This window comes from Oncorhynchus keta, chromosome 24 (assembly GCF_023373465.1).
Source record: "Oncorhynchus keta strain PuntledgeMale-10-30-2019 chromosome 24, Oket_V2, whole genome shotgun sequence".
NCBI classification, from domain to species: Eukaryota; Metazoa; Chordata; class Actinopteri; order Salmoniformes; family Salmonidae; genus Oncorhynchus; species Oncorhynchus keta.
In genome coordinates this window covers 24161793-24189632 of record NC_068444.1, presented here as the reverse complement: position 1 = coordinate 24189632, position 27840 = coordinate 24161793, and the positions used below count along the sequence as shown (strand labels likewise).

Genomic DNA, 27840 nt, shown 5'->3' with positions numbered 1-27840 from the left:
CCTTGAGGAAAACCTGCTCCAGAGCACTCAGGACCTCAGACTGGGGAGAAGGTTTACCTTCCAACAGGACAACGACCATCAGCACAGTCAACACAGGAATGGATTAGGGACAAGTCTTTGAATGCCAGAGCCCAAACTTGAACCCCATCAAACATCACCATTGAGACCTGAAAATAGCAGCAGCAACGCTCCCCATCCAACCTGACAGAGCTTGGGAGGATCTGCAAAGAAGAAAGGGAGAAACTCCTCAAATACAGGTGTTCCAAGCTTGTAGCGTCATACCCAAGAAGACTCAAGGCTGTAATCGCTGCCAAAGGTGCTTCAACAAAGTACCGAGTACTTATGCAAATGTGTTACTTCATTATTTTATTTTGAATAAAAGTGCAAAAATGTCTAAAACTTGTTTTTCCTTGGTCATTATGGGGTATTGTGTGTAGATTGATGAGGGGGACTATTTTATAAATTTTAGAGTAAGGCTGTAACGTAACAAAATAATGTAGGAAAAAAATCGAGTGGTCTGAATACTTTCCGAATGCACTGTATATTTATTGTTAACTCAGCAAAAAAAGAAACATCCTCTCACTGTCAACTGCGTTTATTTTCAGCAAATATGCGTAACTATTTGTATGAACATAACAAGAGTCAACAACTGAGACATAAACTGAACAAGTTCCACAGACATGTGACTAACATATATGGAATAATGTGTCCCTGAACAAAGGTCAAAGGGGGGGGTCAAAATCAAAAGTAACAGTATCTGGGGTGGCCACCAGCTGCATTAAGTACTGCAGTGCATCTCCTCCTCATGGAATACACCAGATGTGCCAGTTCCAGCTATGAGATGTTACCCCACTCTTCCACCAAGGCACCTGGACATTTGGGGTGGAATGGTCCTAGCCCTCACCCTCCGATCCAACAGGTCCCAGACCTGAGATCCAGGCTCTTCGCTGGCCATGGCAGAACACTGACATTCCTGTCTTGCGGGAAATCACGCATAGAAAAAGCAGTATGGCTGGTGGTATTGTCATGGTGGAGGGTCATGTCAGGATGAGCCTGCAGGAAGGGAACCACATTAGGGAGGAAGATGTCTTCCCAGTAACGCACAGCATTGAGATTGCCTGCAATGACAACAAGCACAGTCCGATGATGCTGTGACACACCGCCCCAGACCATGACGGACCCTCCACCTCCAAATCGATCCCCAGAGTACAGGCCTCAGTGTAATGCTCATTCCTTCAATGATAAATGTGAAACCGACCATCACCCCTGGTGAGACATAACCGCAGCTCGTCAGTGAAGAGCACTTTTTGCCAGTCCTGTCTGGTCCAGTGATGGTAGGTTTGTGCCCATTGGCAACGTTGTTGCCGGTGATGTCTGGCGAGTACCTGCCTTACAAAAAGCACTCAGTCCAGCCTCACTCAGCCTATTGCAGACAGTCTGAGCACTGATGGAGGGATTGTGCGTTCCTGGTGTAGCTCGGGCAGTTGTTGTTGCCATCCTGTACCTGTCCCACAGGTGTGATGTTCATATGTACTGATCCTGAGCAGGTGTTACACGCGGTCTGCCACTGCGAGGACGATCAGCTGTCCATCCCGGCCCCCGGTAGCGCAGTCTTAGGCATGTCACAGTACGAACTAGAGGTCGACCGATAATGATTAAAAAAGCCGATACAGATTAATCAGACAATTATTTTTTACATTTATTTATTTGTAATAATGACAATTACAACAATACTGAATGAACACTTATTTTAACTTAATACATCAAAATCAATTTAGCCTCAAATAATTAATGAAACCTGTTCAATTTGGTTTAAATAAGGCAAAAACAAAGTGTTGGAGAAGAAAGTAAAAGTGCAATATGTGCCATGTAAAAAAGCTTACGTTTAAGTTCCTTGCTCAGAACATGAGAACATATGAAAGCTGGTGGTTCCTTTTAACATGAGTCTTCAATATTCCCAGGTAAGAAGTTTTAGGTTGTAGTTATTATTGGACTATTTCTCTCTATACCATTTGTATTTCATATACCTTTGACTATTGGATGTTCTTATAGGCACTATAGTATTGCCATTGTAACAGTATAGCTTCCATCCCTCTCCTCGCCCCTACCTGGGCTCGAACCAGGTACACGTCGACAAACCCACCCTCGAAGCATCGTTACCCATTGCTCCACAAAAGCTGTGGCCCTTGCAGAGCAAGGGGAACAACTACTTCAAGGTCTCAAGAGTGAGTGACGTCACCGATTGAAATACTATTAGTGCGCACCCCGCTAACTAGCTAGCCATTTGACATCGGTTACACCAGCCTGATCGCGGGAGTTGATAGGCTTGAAGTCATAAACAGCTCAATGCTTGAAGCACAGTGAAGAGCTGCTGGCAAATGCACGAAAGTGATGTTTGACTGAATGCTTACGAGCATGCTGCTGCCTACCACCGCTCAGTCAGACTGCTCTATTAAATCATAGACTTAATTATAACATAACACACAGAAATACGAGCCTTATGTCATTAATATGGTTAAATCCGGAAACGATCATTTCAAAAACAAAAAGTTTATTCTTTCAGTGAAATACAGAACCGCTCCGTATTTTATCTAACGTGTGGCACCCCTAAGTCTAAATATTGCTGTTACATTGCACAACCTTCAATGTTGTGTCATAATTATGTACAATTCTGGCAAATTAATTACTGCCTTTTTTAGAAAGAAATTGTCTTCACACAGTTCGCAACAAGCCAGGCGGCCCAAACTACTGCATATACCCCGACTGCTTGCACGGAAAGCAAGAGAAGTGACACAATTTCCCTAGTTAAAATAAATTAATGTTAGCAGGTGTCATGCCCTGGTCGAAGTATAGTATGTTTGTCTTCATTTATTTGGTCAGGCCAGGGTGTGACATGGGTTTTTGTGGTGCGTTTTTGTCTTGGGGTTTTGTGGGGTGTCTAGCATAGTCTATGGCTGCCTGAGGCGGTTCTCAATCAGAGTCAGGTGATTATCGTTGTCTCTGATTGGGAACCATATTTAGGCAGCCATATTCTTTGAGTATTTCGTGGGTGATTGTTCCTGTCTCTGTGTTAGTTGTCACCAGATAGGCTGTATAGGTTCACATTCCGTTTGTTGTTTTTGTATTGTTCGTGTTTTTTTCTTCATTAAAGATGTATCGAACTAACCACGCTGCATTTTGGTCCGACTCTCCTTCGACGGAAGAAAACCGTAAAAGCAGGCAATATTAACTAAATATGCAGGTTTAAAAATATATACTTGTGTATCGATTTTACAGAAACGCATTGATGTTTATGGTTAGGTACACATTAGTGCAATGACAGTGCTTTTTTCGCGAATGCGCTTGTTAAATCAGCCGCTTGGCGAAGCAGGCTGTGATCTGATGATAAATTAACAGGCACCCCATCGATTATATACAACGCAGGACAAGCTAGATAAACTAGTAATATCATCAACCATGTGTAGTTAACTAGTGATTACGTTAAGATTGATTGTTTTTTATAAGATAAGTTTAATGCTAGCTAGCAACTTACCGTGGCTTCTTGCTGCACTCACGTAACAGGTAGTGAGCCTGCCATGCAGTCTCCTCGTGGGGTGCAATGTAATCGGCCACAATCGGTGTCCAAAAACGACGTTTACCGATTGTTATGAAAACTTGAAATCGGCCCTAATTAAAATCAGCCCTAATTAAAATCAGTCATTCTGATTAAAATCGGTCGACCTCTAGTACAGACATTGCAATTTATTGCCCTGGTCACATCTGCAGTGCTCATGCCTCCTTGCAGCATGCCTAAGGCACGTTCACGCAAATGAGCAGGGACCCTGGGCATCTTTCTTTTGTTGTTTTTCAGAGTCAGTAGAAAGGCCACTTTAGTGTCCTAAGTTTTCATAACTGTGACCTTAATTGCCTACAGTCTAAGTTGTTAATGTCTTAACGACCGTTCCACAGGTGCATGTTCATTAATTGTTTATGGTTCATTGAACAAGCATGGGAAACCGTGTTTAAACCCTCTACATTACAATGAAGATCTGTGAAGTTTTGGGGATTTTTACAAAATATCTTTGAAAGACAGGGTCCTGAAAAAGGGAAATTTTTTATTTGCCGAGTTTATTTATTGTATATTGGGAAATGATAGGGGGAAATAATATTTTAAAAACAGCCTTATTTATAAAAAAAAAGATAATTGCAGCTATATGAAAAATACAATATACAGATGTGCACAATAAAAACCAAAATGATTAGGTATGAGGTAACCTAAAGACCGCAGATGGCGATATTGAGTTAATCTTACCGTCCAAATGCAGCTGGCAATATACTTGTATCCCCTGTGGACAGGTTCGTACCTAAAACGTTCTCCATTCAGGCTGCAACGCCTTCGATTTCCTCTTTAATTTATTGGCGAGAAGGCAGATAAAAACAGGAAAACTATGCATGTTTTCCTCATGAAACAATTTTCCACCACCATGAGTGGCTAAATGTTAGTCCCGGATGTTGCGTATCACGTTCAGCCAATCAGGTTGCAGCAGTCTGTTGTTTACCCTAGGCTGAACGTGGGGTGCAACATCAGGAAGTAGCATTCCTAGGCATTTGCCACTCGATCATGGAGGTGGAAAATGGTGTTTCATGAAGAAAGTATGCATATTGTCCACGTTTTCTTCAGCTTTCTCGTCGTTAAATAGGATACAAATGTAGAGGGAAGGGGGGGAATACCTAGTCAATAGTACAACTGAATGCATTCATCTGAAATGTGTCTAAAGCATTTAACCCAAACCCTCTGAATCAGGGAGGTGCAGAGGACTGCCATAATCGACATCCATGTCTTAGGCACCCGGGGAAAGGTGGGTTAACTGCCTTACTCAGGGGCAGAACGACAGATTTTTCATCTTGTCAGCTCGGATATTCGATCCAGTAACCTTTCGATTACCAGCCCAACGCTCTAACCATGGCTGCATACAATGCATTTGGATAGTAAGATGAATTCAATATCGTAATCTAAGCAAGGCATCAGAAATTACAGCAACAACAGAAATCATCACCACCATAGCAATCCCCTTGCATTGGTATAACGTGTTCATCGGAATATAATAGGACATGTTCCTAATAATATTTTAGAACATTGTACATGCATGAGAGCCATGTAAAAGTGCAAATAGAACAAATATACACAGCACAAGACAAAGACAAATAACCTAATGAATATTAATTCTACTCTCCCAACCCTTATATTCCCTTGCTACCTTAGAAAACATTAATGGCACAGTAAAATAATATCTGGATAAAAGGAACTTGCTTTTTTTGTACAAAGATGCTATAGGAACTGTCTTAAATTTGGCCTAATGAAATTCAACATGACAATAGGGCATGCAGGTCAGGAATGAGGACATTTAAAAAATAAATAAAAATTGTTCTGAGCATGCAATACCACTATGTACCACTTGGGTTTCACATGGTCTATCCCTGGTTCCCCTGATTAGGCAACAGTCCCAAGTGATGAATTGGAAAAACCATAATGAAGGCCATCCCTTTGATTACCCTCTTTATCGCCACCATAGACTACCTAAATAGTGAGAGGAACAGGGAAATGATTGGTAGCTGAGCATGTGCAAAGACAAATGTGTTTGACTTTCATGATTGTGTTTTGTATGTTACTGCCCTTGTAAAATGGCACAATGGTCTCTAATGGGATTTCCCTGTTTAAATATATTTATAAAATATTATCATCCTTTTTCTTGAGAAACTCAGATTTTGTATCCTGTAACAGTGTCCCCAGGACTCATCTCCTCTATCACAGGAATAATCACAGGTCTATGGGGGCAGTCATAGTCCGACAGCTCAGATAAGTCACTCTTCACCTCCAGTCCCAACTCTCTCATTACCTGCAGTGAAGAGCCTGACCCCTCGTTAGGCAACATGACCTCCCCACCGCTCCACTCCTGGTCTTTCAGTCCAATGGGGAGGCGGAGGACCTCTTGCTGGGGGGTCCTGAAGACTGTGAGGGTCTCATCTGGCAAAGATTCCATGGGGGTCTACAGCAGGGGGGAGCCACCTGTTTGTACCTCACTCAGGATGGCTCTCTCAGGGGGCATAAGTGACCTAACTGAACCCATATGTGACAGTATGGAAGCCTACCAGAGGAGAATAGACATTATTCAGTCAACCATTCTGTGGGTGAAATATGTTTTTCATGTGCTATTGTTGAGACAGTGTTTGCAGGAAGTAGCATATCAATAGTTTGATAACTCCAACAGGAACATGACACACAGTTTCAGGAGAGCACATGTGGTACCTTGTAGAAATGCTCTGTATTACTATAATCTAGTCTACAGTCATGGCCAAAAGTTGAGAATTGACACAAATATTAATACATTTTCACAGTCTGCTGCCAAAGTTTGTATGATGGCAATTTGCATATACTCCAGAATGTTATGAAGAGTGATCAGATGAAATGCAATTAATTGCAAAGTCCCTCTGCCATGCAAATGAACTGAATCCACAAAACTTTTCAACTGCATTTCAGCCCTGCCACAAAAGGACCAGCTGACATCATATCAGTGATTCTCTCGTTAACACAGGTGTGAGTGTTGATGAGGACAAGGCTGGGAATCACTCTGTCATGCTGATTGAGTTCGAATAACAGACTGGAAGCTTCAAAAGGAGAGTGGTGCTCAGAATCATTGTTCATCCTCTGTCAAACATGGTTACCTGCAAGGAAACAAGTGCCATTATTGCTTTGCACAATAAGGGCTTCACAGGCAAGGATATTGCTGCCAGTAAGATTGCACCTAAATCAACCATTTATCGGATCATCAAGAACTTCAAGGAGAGTGGTTCAATTGTTGTGAAGAAGGCTTCAGGGCACCCAAGAAAGTCTAGCAAGCGCCAGGACCGTCTCCTAAATTTGATTCAGCTGCGGGATCGGGGCACCACCCGTACAGAGCTTGATCAGGAATGGCAGCAGGCAGGTGTGAGTCCATCTGTACGCACAGTGAGGCGAAGACTTGAGGATGGTCTGGTGTCAAGAAGGGCAGCAAAGAAGCCATTTCTCTCCAGGAAAAACATCAGGGACGGACTGATATTCTGCAAAGGTACAGGGATTGGACCGCTGAGGACTGGGGTAAAGTCATTTTCTCTGATGAATCCCCTTTCCAATTGTTTGGGGCATCTGGAAAAAAGCTTGTCCGGAGAAGACAAGGTGAGCGCTACCATCAGTCCTGAGTCATGCCAACAGTAAAGCATCCTGAGACCATCCTGTGTAGGTTGCTTCTCAGCCAAGGGAGTGGGCTCACTCACAATTTTGCCTAAGAACACAGCCATGAATAAAGAATGGTACCAACACATCCTCCTAGAGCAACTTCTCCCAACCATCCAGGAACAGTTTGGTGACAAACAATGCCTTTTCCAGCATGATGGAGCACCTTGACATAAGGCAAGTAATAACTAAGTGGCTCGGGGAACAAAACATTGATATTTTGGGTTCATGGACAGGAAACTCCCCAGACCTTAATCCCATTGAGAACTTGTGGTCAATCCTCAAGAGGCGGTGGACAAACAAAAACCCACAAATTCTGAAACTCCAAGCATTGATTATGCAAGAATGGGCTGCCATCAGTCAGGATGTGGCCCAGAAGTTAATTGACAGCATGCCAGGGTGGATTGCAGAGGTCTTGAAAAAGAAGCGTCAACACTGCAAATATTGACTCTTTGCATCAACTTCATGTAATTGTCAATAAAAGCCTTTGACACTTATGAAATGCTTGTAATTATACTTCAGTATTCCATAGTAACACCAGACAAAAATATCTACAGACATTGAAGCAGCAAACTTTGGAAATTAATATTTGTGTCATTCTCAAAACATTTGGCCAGGACTGTATATGTAGTAGCTTTATGACTAAATACACTGCAGTGCAGGCCAAACAGTTGAAAGGCTGAACACACCAAAATCTTTGGTTGAGGGAATGAGCCGCTTGTCAGTTTACTTTCTATCAGCCACACGAACGCAATCACCACTATGGCAACGATGGGGATGACAATGTAGAGGGCAGTGTAGCTAGGACCTACAGGGAGTTAGCAGTTAGACTGACAGTCAAACTGTCAAACTGATTTCACATTCAAAACTGTACAGTGTTCTAATTGAGCATTTGCTGATAAAAATCAGCCATAATATGACAATACAGACAAATACAACTTTCAAAGGACGTATCAGATATTAGTAGATGTGGTTTAGAGCTAATATGACTTTGACGCATCCATCATGTGAGAAATTAAGAGTCTTACCGGAATCCCCATGCTTCCCCTCAATGCATATGTTCTGGTGAGCTGAGACATGAACATTGTTCATTTTTCCTTTCATCTTGATGCAGTGCCTATCCATCTTTCCATCGACTGGTATTTCAGCCTCACACACATGGTGTTGCTTGTAAGAGCAGGCAAAGATGTGTTGTTTCTGGGGGGGAAAAAAAGGAATAAATTTAGGCTATACTACAACAATGTTAATTAAAATAAATATGCAAACGTTTATATTTGAAGGATATAAATGTGTTTCCTTTTGAAAAATAAGGCTGCTTTGCTTGCAAGTGAAAATAATTCGCAGCAGGTAGATACAGTTGAAGTTTATGTCATGACTTGGCCTGGGGCTAGGTTTATGACAGTCATAAATACCTCTTCCCCACCCTACTGATGTTACATTTGCAAAACCCTTGGTTAACATAGAGATTCTGGGAACATCAGAAGGTGGGGGGAAATTAACTATATTCTGGTAATCCGAACAATTGAACATATGCGGTGGTACTTAATGAATATGATGTCAGTTCGGGTGTCATCTGAGACGTTCTCATCAAAGATAAGATGACATACCTCTGTGTTTCCACTGTAGAGTTTATCAGATTCACATGGAATTGTTGTTCAATTTAAATGTTTGAAAATGAATTTTTTTGTGATGCGATGAAATGTGATTTTAGCTTCTAAAATGTGAGATTTGGGTTTTCATAAGATAGGGCTCTGCTCAATCAGAGGCCCGCCCCTGTGAAAGGACATGGGCTATAAAACTTTTCAAACACGCTTCCTATAGAAGCCCTTGACGACAATATAACCTCCTGTTCCGAGGACGGCGGTCCGATGTCAGAATGGTTCAGATAATAACTACAGAACGAAGCCAACATCAGCGTGAGGTTTGGTTGCGAATTGGATGAACTTTGAACTCTTATTCACTACAGAAGTGATACCTCCTAGCCGTTGAGTTAGCAACAGCTGCTGCAAACGAGCGTTAGGAAGGAACAGACAGAGTATCCCGTCTACCACACAATGACGTTACTACAACGTATTCAATTTACCAGCAGAGACATTCTTCAAAGGACTCGGTTGGGCAACACGGCCTTCCATCTACCACCAACCTACCGAAGCGCAGCTCAGAGTAAATATTTATTGCATTTTCCAAATGGGCGGTAATTAAGAATGCATATGATACTGTATTTACGATAGCACAGCTTCGCGCTTTGTTCCTCAGTCTTCCCGCTCTTTCACTCAAACCCAGACCCTTTTCTTTTGTGTAACAAGCTGTCATATCTGTTCCGCCAGCTAGGGACGTTTTCCTTTATGACGTAATTTGTAATCAAGTTATGATTTAATTATGTGTATGTGTAATTCTGTGTGATTAGTTAGGTATTTAGTAAATAAATAATTAAACCCAATTTTGTATTGCTGGTTCAACTTGTTAGCCAGGGTTCGTGCAGTTAACTAAGAATTTACAACTTTCAGATGAGACTGAATTAAGATGACGATTAATTTTGACTGCTATTGATGTAAAATATTACTAGGTCTTTAAGAGTTTATTCAGGAGATAACAGCTCTATAAATATTATTTTGTGGTGCCCGACTCTAGTTAATTACATTGACATGATTAGCTCAATCAGGTAATATTAATTATGGATAAATTATTTTATAGAATAGCATGTCATATCACTTAATCCGGCATAGCCAAAGACACGACATTTACATACACCTTAACCAAATACATTTAAACTCAGTTTCACAATTCCTGACATTTAATCCTAGTACAAATTCCCTGTCTGAGGGCAGGTAGGATCACCACCTATTTTAAGAATGTGAAATGTCAGAATTATAGAGAATTATTTATTTCAGCTTTCATTTCTTTCATAACATTCCTAGTGGATCAGAAGTTTATATACACTCAATTAGTATTTGGTAGCATTGCCTTTAAATTGTTTAACTTGGGTCAAACGTTTTGGGTAGCCTTCCACAATAAGTTGGGTGAATTTTGGCCCATTCCTACCGACAGAGCTGGTGTAACCGAGTCAGGTTTGTAGAACTCCTTGCTCGCACACGCTTTTTCAGTTCTGCCCACACATTTTCTATAGGATTGAGGTCAGGGCGTTGTGATGGCCACTCCAATACCTTGACTTTGTTGTCCTTCAGCCATTTTTTCCACAACTTTGGAAGTATGCTTGGGATCATTGTCCATTTGGAAGACCCATTTGTGACCAAGCTTTAACTTCCTGACTGATGTCTTGAGCGGTTGCTTCAATATATCCACATAATTTTCCTCCCTCATGATGCCATCTATTTTGTGAAGTGCACCAGTCCCTCCTGCAGCAAAGCACCCCCACAACATTATGCTGCCACCCCCCCATGCTTCATGGTTGGGATGGTGTTCTTCGGGTTGCAAGACTCCTCCTTTTTCCTCCAAACATAACAATGGTCATTATGGCCAAACAGTTCCATTTTTGTTTCATCAGACCAGAGGACATTTCTCCAAAAAGTACAATCTCTGTCCCCATGTGCAGTTGCAAACCGTAGTCTGGCTTTTGTATGTCAGTTTTGGAGCATTGGATTCTTCCTTGCTAAGCGGCCTCTCAGGTTATGTAGATATAGGACTCGTTTTACAGTGGATATAGATATTTGTGTACCCATTTCCTCCTGCATCTTCACAAGGTCCTTTACTGTTATTCTGGGATTGACTTGCACTTTTTGCACCAAAGTACGTTAATCTCTAGGAGACAGAACGTGTCTCCTTCCCGAGCGGTCTGACGGCTGCGTGGTCTCATGGTGTTGCCAACACTATAGTTTAACAAGAAATTTGTGGAGTGGTTGAAAAACAAATTTTAATGACTCCAACCTAAATTTAAGTCAACTTCTGACTTCAACTGTACATGTGAAAAATCTCACCAAGTGAGAGCAAAATCTAAAGCAAAATCTACAATGGAATGGTTCAAAAATAAACATATCCAGGTGTTAGAATGGCCAAGTCAAAGTCCAGACCTGAATCCAATCGAGAATCTGTGGAAAGAACTGAAAACTGCTGTTCACAAATGCTCTCCATCCAACCTCACTGAGCTCGAGCTGTTTTGCAAGGAGGAATGGGAAAACATTTCAGTCTCTCGATGTGCAAAACTGATAGAGACATACCCCAAGCGACTTACAGCTGTAATCGCAGCAAAAGGTGGCGCTACAAAGTATTAACTTAAGGGGGCTGAATAATTTTGCACGCCCAATTTTTCAGTTTTTGATTTATTAAAAAAGTTTGAAATATCCAATAAATGTCGTTCCACTTCATAATTGTGTCCCACTTGTTGTTGATTCTTAACAAAAAAATACAGTTTTATATCTTTATGTTTGAAGCCTGAAATGTGGCAAAAGGTCGCAAAGTTCAAGGGGGCCAAATACTTTCGCAAGGCACTGTATGTTCAAAATCTCCCGGCTCGGAGCATTGTGTGGTCAGATCAACAAAGAAATGCTACATGTGCTGCAGTGCATACAGTGTACTTACAAACCCTTTCAAGATACTACCCCAATTCAATCACTACATACTGTATAACATTGTTCCCATAATTCACCTTTTGGTTAGCTCAGTGTGAGAACTTACACTGTACATTGTATCATCGTAGGTGAATGAAATTTCGGAGTAATTGGTATTCTGTCCAACAGCAGTCAATATGAAACGGTAGCCCTCTTATATTACTTTGGTAAATGAGGAGACATCGCAGTGGTAGAGGGAAGTGTTTGAACAAACCAAGGCAGCACTGAAAGATAGAGGAAAACAATTGTTGTGGGTTAGTGGCAACCTCTGATTTGGACTGAAATGTTAGTTCACAATTACAATGGAAAAGCTGACAAAGAACTGTTGAGAGGACTTTACATTTGTATGGGTCTGACAGTGCATGTCAATTTTCCAATTTCTACTTGAAATTGTGGCAAGAAAGACTTAATTAATATTCACTAGCTATATAACCTACATTGGATAACATAGGCCCTATTTGGTGAGAGATTAAACAACCTCTTAGGTGCTGCAGCACCTACCCAGAGTATTTTCGTGTCATTTTCACATTGAACTGTGGCTGCAGAGATGGTTCACTGTAGTTCCAATACGTTGACAGGAGGAGGAACTGTAGGATAAAATAGTAGAAAGTCAGTTCCGAATCAACAAGCTCAGTCCAGACAGAGTTGTATAATTACCATATAATGACTGCGTTTCTAAAAAATAAAATAAAAACTGTGCTATATCTATAAACAGCATAACATACTAGCAATTAAATCTATCCAAGTGATGTTGCAACAATAACCTGTATACCAGGGGTCCCCAATTACAGTCAGTTGTGGGCCAATGTTTTCTTGAGCGAATATTAAGGGGACCAAAACATAGTTATAAATCATTTGTACACTTCAAAATGACCACAAGAATCCAAAAAACAGATATAGTACTTGACAAAAACAGAACCATGATTTACCCTCCACACCCCACCCAAACAGCCAGTATCGGTTTTCTGTTTGACAAGTAGTATGGAGCTGCTGCTTAGAGTATTGCTTCTTCATTCGGTTGATGGTTGTACAGTCGTCTCAAATAAAACTGTGAAGGACCTCGGCGTTACTCTGGACCCTGATCTCTCTTTTGAAGAACATATCAAGACCATTTCGAGGACAGCTTTTTTCCATCTACGTAACATTGCAAAAATCAGAAACTTTCTGTCCAAAAATGATGCAGAAAAATTAATCCATGCTTTTGTCACTTCTAGGTTAGACTACTGCAATGCTCTATTTTCCGGCTACCCGGATAAAGCACTAAATAAACTTCAGTTAGTGCTAAATACGGCTGCTAGAATCCTGACTAGAACCAAAAAATTTGATCATATTACTCCAGTGCTAGCCTCTCTACACTGGCTTCCTGTCAAAGCAAGGGCTGATTTCAAGGTTTTACTGCTAACCTACAAAGCATTACATGGGCTTGCTCCTACCTACCTCTCTGATTTGGTCCTGCCGTACATACCTACACGTACGCTACGGTCACAAGACGCAGGCCTCCTAATTGTCCCTAGAATTTCTAAGCAAACAGCTGGAGGCAGGGCTTTCTCCTATAGAGCTCCATTTTTATGGAACGGTCTGCCTACCCATGTCAGAGACGCAAACTCGGTCTCAACCTTTAAGTCTTTACTGAAGACTCATCTCTTCAGTGGGTCATATGATTGAGTGTAGTCTGGCCCAGGAGTGGGAAGGTGAACGGAAAGGCTCTGGAGCAACGAACCGCCCTTGCTGTCTCTGCCTGGCCGGTTCCCCTCTTTCCACTGGGATTCTCTGCCTCTAACCCTGTTACGGGGCTGAGTCACTGGCTTGCTGGGGCTCTCTCGTGCCGTCCCTGGGGGTGCGTCACCTGGGTGGGTTGATTCACTGTTGTGGTCGGCCTGTCTGGCCCCCCCCTTGGGTTGTACCGTGGCGGAGATCTTTGTGGGCTATACTCGGCCTTGTCTCAGGATGGTAAGTTGGTGGTTGAAGATATCCCTCTAGTGGTGTGGGGGATGTGCTTTGGCAAAGTGGGTGGGGTTATATCCTTCCTGTTTGGCCCTGTCCGGGGTGTCCTCGGATGGGGCCACAGTGTCTCCTGACCCCTCCTGTCTCAGCCTCCAGTATTTATGCTGCAGTAGTTTATGTGTCGGGGGCTAGGGTCAGTTTGTTATATCTGGAGTACTTCTCCTGTCCTATTCGGTGTCCTGTGTGAATCTAAGTGTGCGTTCTCTAATTCTCTCCTTCTCTCTCTCTCTCGGAGGACCTGAGCCCTAGGACCATGTCCCAGGACTACCTGACATGAGGACTCCTTGCTGTCCCCAGTCCACCTGGCCATGCTCCTGCTCCAGTTTCAACTGACCTGAGCCCTAGGACCGTGCCCCAGGACTACCTGACATGAAGGCTCCTTGCTGTCCCCAGTCCACCTGACTGTGCTGCTGCTCCAGTTTCAACTGTTCTGCCTTATTATTATTATTCGACCATGCTGGTCATTTATGAACATTTGAACATCTTGGTCATGTTCTGTTATAATCTCTACCCGGCACAGCCAGAAGAGGACTGGCCACCCCACATAGCCCGGTTCCTCTCTAGGTTTCTTCCTAGGTTTTGGCCTTTCTAGGGAGTTTTTCCTAGCCACCGTGCATTTACACCTGCATTGTTTGCTGTTTGGGGTTTTAGGCTGGGTTTCTGTACAGCACTTTGAGATATCAGCTGATGTACGAAGGGCTATATAAATAAATTTGATTTGATTTGATTTGATTCGGTGATGTTTTTTCCCAGTTCAGAGAAATTAGCCATTGAAGTTGCTTACATTGTTTACTATAAATTAGTGTGGAAGTACCAAGTTTTGCCCACTAGATGCTGCTGTTCTTGCTACTACCACCACACATTTTTTAATGTGGCTGGTCTCTTGTGTTTATTAAATCACAACCTTTTCTTTGCAAATTTGTGTAGAAAACCAATAGTTTTTGCTCATGATGGAAATAGATAGATTGTATGGTCATCCTCACAATTGAAGCCAGTCCTCCATGAAAGCAATTTAGTTTGTCATGTTGTTAGGCTTTTTGTGTGTCCAGGAAACAGCCTTGTGTGTGCTTTAATCTCTCCGAAAAGGTATGGATTAGTTAGACCATTTCTGGTGAACAAGCAAACCATTTGGCTACAGCAGATCCAATGGTTCAATGTTATGGTCACTAATGTTCTTCTATAGTGAAAGTCCCAAACACACACACAGTGTTTTGCAATGGTAATAATGGTATTGGGTTTTATGGTAAATGTCACTAATCACAAAAATACATTTTCTAATATTTGTATTAAAAAAACACATGACTGCCATGCAGTGGTTTACAATTGTATTATTTTATTAGGGTTTTCACAACATTTTAGTCACTCGTCCATTTCTCCATCATAGTTTTGGGCAAAATCTTCATATGAGAATTGCACCATACAGCCCTCAGAGAGCTGCCATTTGTTGGGCTATTCAAAGTCAGTTGGGTTGAAGCATTAGGTCGCAAAGATAAGGACAAACTGAATTCCTTTCATGAAGGACTGGCTTGAACACACAATTCACTTTCATCATGAGCAAAAGCTACTGGTTTTCTACCCAAAATTGCAAAGAAAATGTTGTGATTAATTGAATAAACCAGCTAAATGGATAAAAGCATGTGGTGGCAGAACCAGGAACAGAAACATCTAGTAGGCAAAACCTGGTACTTTCACACTAATTTATTTCCAAAGTACTTAGATGGCTAATTTCTCTAAAATGGGGGGGACAATCAACAGATTCACGGGGAATACATTGCAAATGGTGAAGAAGCAATACTCCAAGCTGCAGCTCCATACTGCTTGTCGAACATAGAGAACTGATACTGTATACTGGTTGTTGGGTTGGGATTGGAGTGAGGTGTGGAGGGTCCGTGAATGGGTTTTGACCATTTTGTTTGATTCCTTATGTCTTAGTCAATTGCAAGAATAAGTTTGGTCCAAATCGGATGTTGGGTACTATAAGTTGTTCAATATTATGTGAATCCTATCATTTAAAGTTGACAATTTGCGTGCAATCAATTAGCTTAATTTCTCAGAGACCAAATTAAATTTCAACAAAATAATGTTTCTGGGATGCTAATCTTAGTGGTTTCTAACAGCAGAAACAATTTCAGAATAATTTGAGACGGGAAGTGTCATGGCTTGCTGAAATGACCCAGATGCCATGTTTTCTGGTGTTTTCCTGATTGTTTTGTCCCGAAGCAATGTATTTTGAGAGTTTGGCCCATAGAATTAGGCATTAAAATACTAGAATGGATATGAACCTTCTTATGATGGGATAAAGGTCAGCCATTTTGGGCAGGGAGTTGGTCAAACATGGTTTGCCAGTGCTGTGATAAGATAGTGTAAAATAAGGAATTTGAATCATTTATCTGCACTATGCTTGTTAGCTAGCCAGTTTTACTTTTATTCCATTAATAATTTAGATGAACTGACAATTTGCCAACATTCCATTCAAACAATGTAATCAAGCCACAGCCATACACTGGCTGAAATCAGTTGAAGATTAGACAAGTTGTAAATGCAACAAGTACTGATACTGTATCATATAATAGCATACATTTTTCCAAGGAAACAAAAACTACATTTATGGTCTGTTTACATTGCCTCAAATCTATTTGTACAGAAAATGTGTATAAAACATGTATAAACTGTATTTATAATTGACAACATTTATTTTCCTGAATAAGTAAAATCAGGATTAAGCCTCTACTGCCAGTCATTCAAATTTACCATGCCCCACCCCAGAATATTGGGCAACCAATCGTAGTACTCCGTTGCTTAGCAACCATCTCTAACCAAGCTTGTGTCTGACGTCCTTGGATTTACATATTGGGATATTATGTTTGATAATATATCATATTGACAATATCATTTTTGTGCTAGTTGGCTGTACCTGCACCAAAACGGCAGTATTTTCCCTTTAAAAGGTTGTTCTCCATCTTTTTAAAAATGGGGAGCCAATTTGTTTTCAGAACTTTCATTTCCATGACTAATAAAAACTTGTTTTCAAATAGCTCTCTTGTTCCTCTGCAGCAGACATATTGTGTTGCACCCCGCCTTTTGTCTTCAGAACAGCCTTATTTCATCAGGGATGCTAGCCCATGTTGACTCCAATGCTTCTTCTCATAGTTCAGATAAGTTGGCTGGATGTCCTTTGGGTGGTGGACCATACTTGATACACACAGGAAACTTGAGAGTAATAAACTCAGCAGCAGTGCAGCTGGTTTGTATCAATACACCATTCAAAGGCACTTAAATATTTTGTCTTGCCCATTCACCCTCTGAATGGCACAATTGTTTCAAGGCTTAAAAATCCTTCTTTAACCTGTCTCCTACCCTTCATCTATATTGATTGAAGTGGATTTAACAAGTGACATCAATAAGGGATCATAGATTTCATCTGGATTCACCTGGTCATTCTGTCTGTTTTGTATATTTAGTTTATACCTCCACAGTTTACTGGGCCTGTATATTGTATGTAAGCCTATAATCATGGTTGTTCTTAACTGACTTGCCTAGTTAAATAAAGGTTCAATTAAATTTAAATAAAAACATCTCACTTGCAGTAGAAGCCTGGCACTATAAGCTAAAGAAGGGGAAAATATCAGCCTGTGAAGTCAGAAAGGAAATGACCTTAATGTCAAGGGAAATAATTGGAATTGGACATAAAGCCTGGATAAAAAATAAAAAAGATTACAGAATAATTACTCATGTTCCAGTGGGCCATTGTGTATGGTATGTAGTGGACATACAGAGGTGGTATTACAAACGATTGGACATTTCTAGTGGTGGAAAAAGTACCCAATTGTCATACTTGAGTACAAGTAAAGATAAAGATAACTTAATAGGAAATGACTCAAGTAAAAGTCACCCAGTAAAACACTAATTCAGTAAAAGTATAAACTATTTTGTTTTAAATATACTAAAGTATCAAAAGTAAATAATATTATTTTAAGCAAACCAGATTGTACGATTGTTCATATTTTTTTTAATTTACAGATAGCCAGAGGCACACTCCAACACTTAGAAACAAAGCATGTGTTTAGTGAGTCCGCCAGATCAGAGGCAGTAGAGATGACCAGGGATGTGCATGAATTTAACCATTTCTGTCCTGCTAAGTATTCAAAGTACTTTTGGGTGTCAGGGAAAATGTATGGCGTAAAAAGTACATAATTTTCTTTAGAAACGTAGTGAAGTAAAAGTAAAAGTTGTCAATAATAGAAATAGTAAAATACTTTGAAGTATTTTTACTTAAGTACTTTACACCACTAAACATTTCATCACACAGCATCTGCGCCGTTTTGGGGAAATACACTTCCGGATTTAGTTCCACAACATTAATGTTACTTTAGAGTGGGGGAAAGGCAATGTCCTCTGTTCTGTGGAGCACAAACACACTAGAATAGAGGTTGACCGATTAATTTGCATGGCCTATTAATTAGGGCCGATTTCAAGTTTTCATAATCAGTAATCTGCCTTTTTGGACGCCGATTTCAATACAGGAAGACAACAACCCAACGCTACTTTTCAAGTCTTGCGCAACTCTCAAAAGTGTTACCCAGTTCCAAGATGGCCGTACTTCTTCCTTGCACAAAGGAATAACCACAACCAAATTCCAAAGACTGGTGACATCCAATGGAAGCGGTAGGAACTGCAAACAAGTGCCTAAGAAATATCGTCATTCTGCCCATGAACAGGCAGTTAACCCACTGTTCCCAGGCTGTCATTGAAAATAAGAATGTGTTCTTAACTGACTTGCCTGGTTAAATAAAGGTAAAATAAAAATAAAATAAATAGGTCCTTCAATAAATCGGTATCGGTGTTGAAAAAAAAAATAAAAAAATCACTCCATAAAAACCCACACATGAAGATATGCATGTGTCAAATCAGGGAGGTCTATTTTAACTGATTTTCTCTGTGGTGTAAGTGTGAAATCTACAATGAGTTTCCCCACTGAGGTTGAAGGAACAAAAAACTTGACTTAGGCTACTGGCATACAAACAGAATGCCAAAACCAACTGACAATAAACAGTGCTCACCACTTATTGCGAACTAGCACCTTATTTATTGTCAACAACTGACTACTTTAAGGACAACTTTGTGTGTATCAGTCCACTGCCTGAATAAAAGAAAACACATGGACTGACAATATTGTAGCGAAATCAGGAGTTAGTCCTGACTCAAACCCGGGTCCAGCAACTGTCAACCCAACATCTCAGCCGTTACGCCAAGAGATCCAAACCTCTTCTTGAGGTCACTAGGTGTTGGATTATGGTTGCTACACTACCCCCATACTCCGGGAGAGCATGTCCCTTCTCTGCACCAAGCCACATGTACAGCCAGTGCTTAATCTGTAAATTGGGAGATGCAGAAACAAAAAGTGAGTGCAAGAGGGGGTGATAATCAAGCATTGCATGCATATCATCGCATTAGAGTGGCATAGAGCAGTAGAGTAGAGGCACATACAGAAGTTGCAAACAAGGGGAGCATTTTTAGTAGCCAAGGGCTAAATGTTGGCTTTATATAAACGCATGTCATGCAATTCTGTCATTTTACATGACTGCGGTATTCATATTTTTTTTTATACCGCACAAATGAGCGAAATGGCAGGCTACTTTCACATTGACAAACTCAGAAAGATATCAATAAAAAGGACCTTGTCTTGAATCCATCAATATCCTAGCCCTAATACTCACTGACAGGGATGTAAACACATTTTCCATATGCACAAAAAGCTTATTTCTCTCAAATTCTGTGCACAAATTTGTTTACATCCCTGTTAACGAGCATTTCTCCTTTGCCAAGATAATCAAGCCACCTGACAGGTGTGGCATATGAAGAAGCTGATTAAACAGAATAATCATCCCACGTTGTTTTAGAGAATTTGGCAGTATGTCCAACCGGCCTCACAACCGGCAACCACATGTAACCACACTAGCCTAGGACCCCCACATCCGGCGTATTCACCTGCTGATCGTCTGAGACCAGCAACCTGGACAGCTGATGAAACTGAGGAGTATTTCTGTCTGTATTAAAACACTTTTGTGGGGGAAAACTCCTGATTGGCTGGGCCTGGCTCCTCAGTGGGTGGGCCTGGCTCACAAGTGGGTGGGCCTATGCCCTCCCAGGTTCACCCCTGCACCCCTGCCCAGTCATGTGAAATCCATAGATTAGGGCCTAATTAAATTATTTCAATTGACTGATTCGTTATATATGAACTGTATATCAGTAAAATTGTTGAAATTGTTGCAGTACATTTCAATTTATCAGGGGTGCTGCAGTTAATTTAGAATCCCTCACATGGCTATGATTTTATAGGAAATGAAAGTGCAACACTGGAGAGATGAGAGTTGCAGGCTCATGTCTATCAGAGCAGATGTTGGTTCTCAAACATAGGTTACAATGTTGCATAAACCATAAACCTGGGCAGGCCCAATCTAAATAAACTCTTATAATATTAGGTACAGTCTGAAAATCTACTTTTTCACATTAAGTTTTTTTTGTGGGGGCAGGAAAATTAACAAAGAGGCAACACGAATTAACTTTGACCGCTTTTATATTGCAAAAACTGAAGAAAAAAATGTAACACCTCTCTGAACTCTGATCTCTGAACAAATAGGTTCGGGAAAGAAAACTTTCCAAAACTGAGAGGTTTCGGTGTTGTGCCCAATAATCTCCCCCCTGCTAGAATTCTCCCCCTTCGCGTTCTTCATTGCTACGACTTGCTTGCTAGTTCAAATTTCTGCTATTCACTCCGTTGTCAGTTTAGCCTACATTTCACTGATCTTAGTAGCAGAAAGCATTTTTGTCTTCAATTTTCGGTTTGGCTATTTGTTTCAAGTGTATGTAACGGTTCTAGTTTATATGGCGCCCTGGGCGACGCCCATTCAGCGCCCGCCCGCCGCACCCGGCGGCTGCCAAGATGCCGCCCGTACCTAAATCCCCTACTGATTTTTATTAGTCTATAAATACATCTCTTTGCCAAAATTCGTCATCTCTCCCAGGTCTTATTCGATTATTATTTTTTTAGAGTGTAAGGATAATAATTCAGCCATAGTTGTTCTGAAATGTTTCTTGCTTGCCAAAATTTTACTCCCTCCTCTGTTTAATATAACACACATACATGCATTATTAATTGAAGTCTGTTCTATAGAAAGTATTTGACTCAAAATTAAGGAAATTAGAAGAGGTGGGGGGAATTTTGGCTGCGGGAAGATTTTCGGCACACCGGCACACCTGTTTTTGTTAGGCAAGTCAGTTAAGAACAAATTCGTATTTACAATGACAGCCTACCAGAATGCAAAATGCCTCCTGCGGGTACGGGGGCTAGGATAAAAAAGAAATACAATAAAAATATAGGACAAAACACACATCACGACAAGAGACACCACAACACTACATAAAGAGAGACCGAAGACAACAACATATGGCAGTGACACAAACACCGCAACACAACATGACAACAACATTATGGCAGCAGCACAACATGGTAACGTTAGCAGCACAACACATGGTAACGTTAAACATTATTGGCCACAGACAACAGCACAAAGGGCAAGAAGGTAGAGACAACAATACATCACGCGAAGCAGCCACAACTGTTAGGCCAAGAAATCTACAATATATTTATATATCGAGTATACTTTTGGAATAGCTATATCATTTCCAAGAACATTAGCATATTGTACAGTGGCCTATAGCCTGCATTATGTTGTTGAAAGAATTAAGCAGGAATACTGTACTAAATACTTACAGTAACATCAGCTCCAATTGATTAATCAATGCGTCATTTAAAGCAAACTATTTTAGGGCAAAAATGACTTACCGTAAGAGACGACCTGTTGGCTTAAAACCAAGATCAGGGAAATGCGGACTATCCTTATCCAGGCCATTTTCAAATGTTGTTGTGTCTATGTAAAACGATATGAAGTGTATCTGAATGTCCATATGAATAGGCTATACCTATTTGAGAGCCTTTTGTCTGTCTAACTAAAAAATACAGACAAAATGCATTTCCAGCACAGCCAAACCCCAGGATATTGAACGACAGGCTACACAGTTAACAAATTCCAATTAACTGTTCCTGTCGCAACTACCAGAACCCGCCTACTACACATTTTTACAGGAATAGGAAAAGTCACGTGCGGCGAAATGATGCTGCAGTGCGTCGTGATTAAGTTTCAAATAGCTACGCATCGAGGATCAAAGGTGAAATGTCAATCTTTGTGTAAGTACACATTTCGAATACAATCTTGGTACCAATAATTACTTATATTACACCAGATGTATGTCTCTGAACCGATTATTTTAAAATTGCACACAGTCAGGGATGGCCCGAGCCTTTTGGGGGCCCTAATAACATTTTAAAGCACGTTTTCTACAATTTTACACATTTCACCATGGGGAAGAAAGAACATTTTGCCATTTTACAGCACATTTTCTGCAATTCCATCCATTTCAAATCAAATCAAATTTTATTTGTCACATACACATGGTTAGCAGATGTTAATGCGAGTGTAGCGAAATGCTTGTGCTTCTAGTTCCGACAATGCAGTGATAACCAACAAGTAATCTAACTAACAATTCCAAAACTACTGTCTTATACACAGTGTAAGGGGATAAAGAATATGTACATAAGGATATATGAATGAGTGATGGTACAGAGCAGCATACAGTAGATGGTATCGAGTACAGTATATACATATGAGATGAGTATGTAGACAAAGTAAACAAAGTGGCATAGTTAAAGTGGCTAGTGATACATGTATTACATAAGGATGCAGTCGATGATGTAGAGTACAGTATATACATTTAACATTTAAGTCATTTAGCAGACGCTCTTATCCAGAGCGACTTACAAATTGGTGCATTCACCTTATGACATCCATATACGTATGCATATGAGATGAATAATGTAGGGTAAGTAACATTATATAAGGTAGCATTGTTTAAAGTGGCTAGTGATATATTTACATCATTTCCCATCAATCCCATTATTAAAGTGGCTGGAGTTGGGTCAGTGTCAATGACAGTGAGGTGGCGAGAAAATGTTTGCAGTTTTTAAACAAATTTCCTGCAATTGTTAGCTGACATGGCTAATTGAGTGACTATCAGTGACTGAAATAACAGGAGGAAAACTGCTTATGCACAACCAAATTTCGAAATTGAACTCTTTGTATTCTACTATTCTAACAGTTGAAACCCCTACGGAGTCGTTGTCCCCCCCTCCCCCATGAAAAAAGTGAGTTTTTGTCACTTATGCCCAGGGCCGGTCCTGGAAGGATAACTTTGTAGCTAATGACTGCCTGCAGCATCTTGCTCGGCCTTCAACTTGAGATGTTTAATAGAAGGGGCAGCATTTAGCTAACCTCCAAAGTCCATTTCCTGGAGTAGTTCAAATTGTGCATTTATGTCACATAATCTCACAGAGGAACTTTTGTTCTCAACAGTACCTTGAATCGTGGCACACCCTCTTCTGCTCTGAGCCAATTGTGAACGCTGTGCAGATTTCACCCCAATCAACACGGCACATTTTCACATCTTGTTAGGCTTCATTTGACTGGCAGATTTTCAATAGTATAACTTTTTTTTGTATTTATAGCTAGCATTTTAATTAAGGTAACTTTATACCTCCACCCTACCTGACACCCTAGACCCACTCCAATTTGCTTACCGCCCAAATAGGTCCACAGACGATGCAATCTCAACCACACTGCACACTGCCCTAACCCATCTGGACAAGAGGAATACCTATGTGAGAATGCTGTTCATCGACTACAGCTCGGCATTTAACACCATAGTGCCCTCCGAGCTCGTCATCAAGCTTGAGACCCTGGGTCTCGACCCCGCCCTGTGCAACTGGGTACTGGACTTCCTGACGGGCCGCCCCCTGGTGGTGAGGGTAGGCAACAACATCTCCACCCCGCTGATCCTCAACACTGGGGCCCCACAAGGGTGAGTTCTGAGCCCTCTCCTGTACTCCCTGTTCACCCACGACTGCGTGGCCACGCACGCCTCCAACTCAATCATCAAGTTTGCAGACGACACAACAGTGGTAGGCTTGATTAACAACAACGACGAGACGGCCTACAGGGAGGAGGTGAGGGCCCTCGGAGTGTGGTGTTGGGAAAATAACCTCACACTCAACGTCAACAAAACTAAGGAGATGATTGTGGACTTCAGGAAACAGCAGAGGGAACACCCCCCTATCCACATTGATGGAACAGTAGTGGAGAGGGTAGCAAGTTAAGTTCCTCGGCGTACACATCACAGAAAAACTGAATTGGTCCACCCACACAGACAGCATCGTGAAGAAGACGCAGCAGCAACCTCAGGAGGCTGAAGAAATTCGGCTTGTCACCAAAAGCACTCACAAACTTCTACAGATGCACAATCGAGAGCATCCTGTCGGGCTGTATCACCGCCTGGTACGGCAACTGCTCTGCCCACAACCGTAAGGCTCTCCAGAGGGTAGTGAGGTCTGCACAACGCATCACCGGGGGCAAACTACCTGCCCTCCAGGACACCTACACCACCCGATGTCACAGGAAGGCCATAAAGATCATCAAGGACAACAACCACCCGAGCCACTGCCTGTTCACCCCGCTATCATCCAGAAGGCGAGGTCAGTACAGGTGCATCAAAGCTGGGACCGAGAGACTGAAAAACAGCTTCTATCTCAAGGCCATCAGACAGTTAAACAGCCACCACTAACATTGAGTGGCTGCTGCCAACACACTGACTCAACTCCAGCCTCTTTAATAATGGGAATTGATGGGAAATTATGTCAAATATATCACGAGCCACTTTAAACAATGCTACCTAATATAATATTTACATACCCTACATTATTCATCTCATATGTATACATATATACTGTACTCTATATCATCTACTGCATCTTTATGTAAACATGTATCACTCGCCACTTTAACTATGCCACTTTGTTTACATACTCATCTCATATGTATATACTGTACTCAATACCATCTACTGTATCTTGCCTATGCCGCTCTGTAGCATCACTCATTCATATATCTTTATGTACATATTCTTTATCCCCTTACACTTGTGTCTATAAGGTAGTAGTTTTGGAATTGGTAGCTAGATTACTTGTTGGTTATTACTGCATTGTCAGAACTAGAAGCACAAGCATTTTGCTACACTCGCATTAACATCTGCTAACCATGTGTATGTGACAAATAAAATTTGATTTGATTTGATTTACTGGTATAACACTGATATTATATCAGACTGATTTGTTGTAGATTAGCAATATGTTTGTGTTGGTTAGATAGCTTGCTAGTCGGGCTAGCTAGTCTTGTGAGCTAGTTAACTATGTGGCCCTTGATTATGACTCTTACTACAGTTACATTACACATAAGAGTCATTGGACGAAGGCGTCTTCTGTAGGGGGAAAAATATATATTTTTGTTAAGAGTTGCAACACTCCATCTGAACATTAACATGCATCGCTTGTGGTGTGGTTTTTTGAAGTATAAGGACCTTATCTTTCATATCTGCGAGAATTTCTTATAAAAAAAACTAAAGGTTAAATTGATACACACTTTTCTAGGGTTAGGGATCACACAACCAGATGTCCATGTTACAGCGCTTGTTATGGAGGACAGTGGACTACCTGTGCTAATTAGTTATCTGCGTCTTCTAACACCTGTATGTAAATGCAAGACAGATGCCACAAACATGTTGTCATTGAAAAATGCTGTTGGCTGCAACTGTTACAACCGGTTAAAATAGTGTAAAATAAGTATATATTTGTGAAATTATTTTGACGTGAGGGATTTATGTTTTTAGAACCGAACTCCAATTGAGAATCAATATACGTTTAGATGGAGTATTTGTCTTCCAGAGGCAATTTGCCCTTTAAACAGAAAATATAAGGTCATTGGACTAACATAATGCTCCTTTAGTCCAATATTGGGCTAGTTAGCTAGGTAGTGTTCTTAAAGACCTAGGTATCTATGCTGGTTGTTAGCTTTTGTGGACTATATATTTACAGTCAGTGAGATTAATTTCTGACAGAATTATCAAATTCGCTTTAAGCCTCACAGCTTGAGGCTGCCATGTAAAAAAAATTGGGGGGATGGGGGCAAGTCAGTTAAGAACAAATTCTTATTTTCAATGACGGCCTAGGAACAGTGGAACACTGCCTTGTTCAGGGGTAGAACAACATATTTTTACCTTGTCAACTCAGGGATTCGATCTTGCAACCTGTAGGTTACTAGTCCAACACTCTAACCACTAGGCTACCTGCCACCCCATGCTAATTAGGCATGCCTTATAGGCTGATACATAATATATTAAGTACATTTTTTTTTTACAATATTGATATATCTATGAATATTGCTATTAGATATTACATTTTGATGAATGGATATAATATTTATAAAAAGGTATGCTATCAAAATTACTGATGCTGAATCGCTTCTCATCTTTTCAAGTTAACATGGAGGATTTTGGGGAAAACAGTGAAGGACAACCTACAGAAAGAAAATGATCCACGCATGCAATGAAGTGTCGAAGTGAAGCTAGTGGATACAGTATGTAACCAGGGTGCCTAACTGTTTCAGCGTTTAATTATACCACTTAGCTACTTAATAATCTCCAGCTTTCTTTCATTCTCCTGTACTTAGACTGGAAACAAGTTATTTGATATATGGAAAACAATTCATTTGTACTTTAAGTATTTTTGTACTTGTTTTAATGAACCATACCATCAGATAGTAAATCAGTCTTACACACAAGATGAACCTAAAGAGACCCTCATTTCATTCATGATTATCATGCACTAAATATCTGCTCGGAGCACATGGATTATACCAGCCCTTTTAAATAAAACTCACCATTGTCTTTGGGACCAGATTCAGACAATTGTCAGTAATAAAAACATGGCGACGTCCTGCGCATGTGCTACACAAAAACAAACAGAATGTTATGTTAATGGACACCCCTCCCTAGATGTTTATACTTTCATACTATTGTTTGTACAGATGAACGTGGTACCTTGAGGCATTTGGAAATTGCTCCAGACTTGAGGTCTACAATTGTTTTGGCTGATTTCTTTAGATTTGCCCATGTTGTCAAGCAAAGAGGCACTGAGTTTGAAGGTAGGCCTTGAAATACATCCACAGGTACACCTCTAATTGATTCAAATTATGTCAGCCCACCCAATTTACCTACCTCATCCCCATACTGTTTTTATTGATTTACTTTTCTGCTCTTTTGCACACCAGTATCTCTACCTGCACATGACCATCTGATCATTTATCACTCCAGTGTTAATCTGCTAAATTGTAATTATTCGCCTACCTCCTCATGCCTTTTGCACACAATGTATATAGACTCTTTTTTTATATATATAAAACAAATAAATAATTCTACTGTGTTATTGACTTGTTTATTGTTTACTCCATGTGTAACTCTGTGTTGCTGTCTGTTCACACTGCTATGCTTTATCTTGGCCAGGTCGCAGTTGTAAATGAGAACTTGTTCTCAACTAGCCTACTTGGTAAATAAAGGTGAAATAAAAATAAAATAAGCCTATCAGAAGCTTCTAAAGCCATGACATCATTTTCTGGAATTGTCCAAGCTGTTTAAAGGCAAAATCAACTTAGTGTATGTAAACTTCTGACCCACTGGAATTGTGATACAGTGAATTATAAGTGAAATAATCTGTTAACAATTGTTGGATAAATTACTTGTGTAGATGTCCTAAATGACTTCCCAAAACTATAAGAAAGAAATTTGTGGAGTGGTTGAAAAACTAGTTTTAATGACTCCAACCCAAGTGTATGTAAACTTCCCACATCAACTGTATGTACATAAGTGGTGATTTATTTCATGCTTCAAGAAAGAGGTTTCTTCACCTCACAAAATTGTACATTTATCGTTGTCTTGTAATTGTTGTTATTGTCTTGTCTGTATTTCGTTCAATAACACTTTGTTTTATTATTACTTTCTTCTTCTTCTTTAAAAAAACAA

The 27840-nt window shown here is 40.6% G+C and overlaps 1 pseudogene; it reads right to left on the bottom strand.

Annotated features, from left to right (window-relative positions):
* Positions 1–1686: 1686 nt before the first annotated feature.
* LOC118402836 (uncharacterized) lies at positions 1687–26720 on the bottom strand (annotated as a pseudogene).
* Between the last annotated feature and the right edge of the window lie 1120 nt (positions 26721–27840).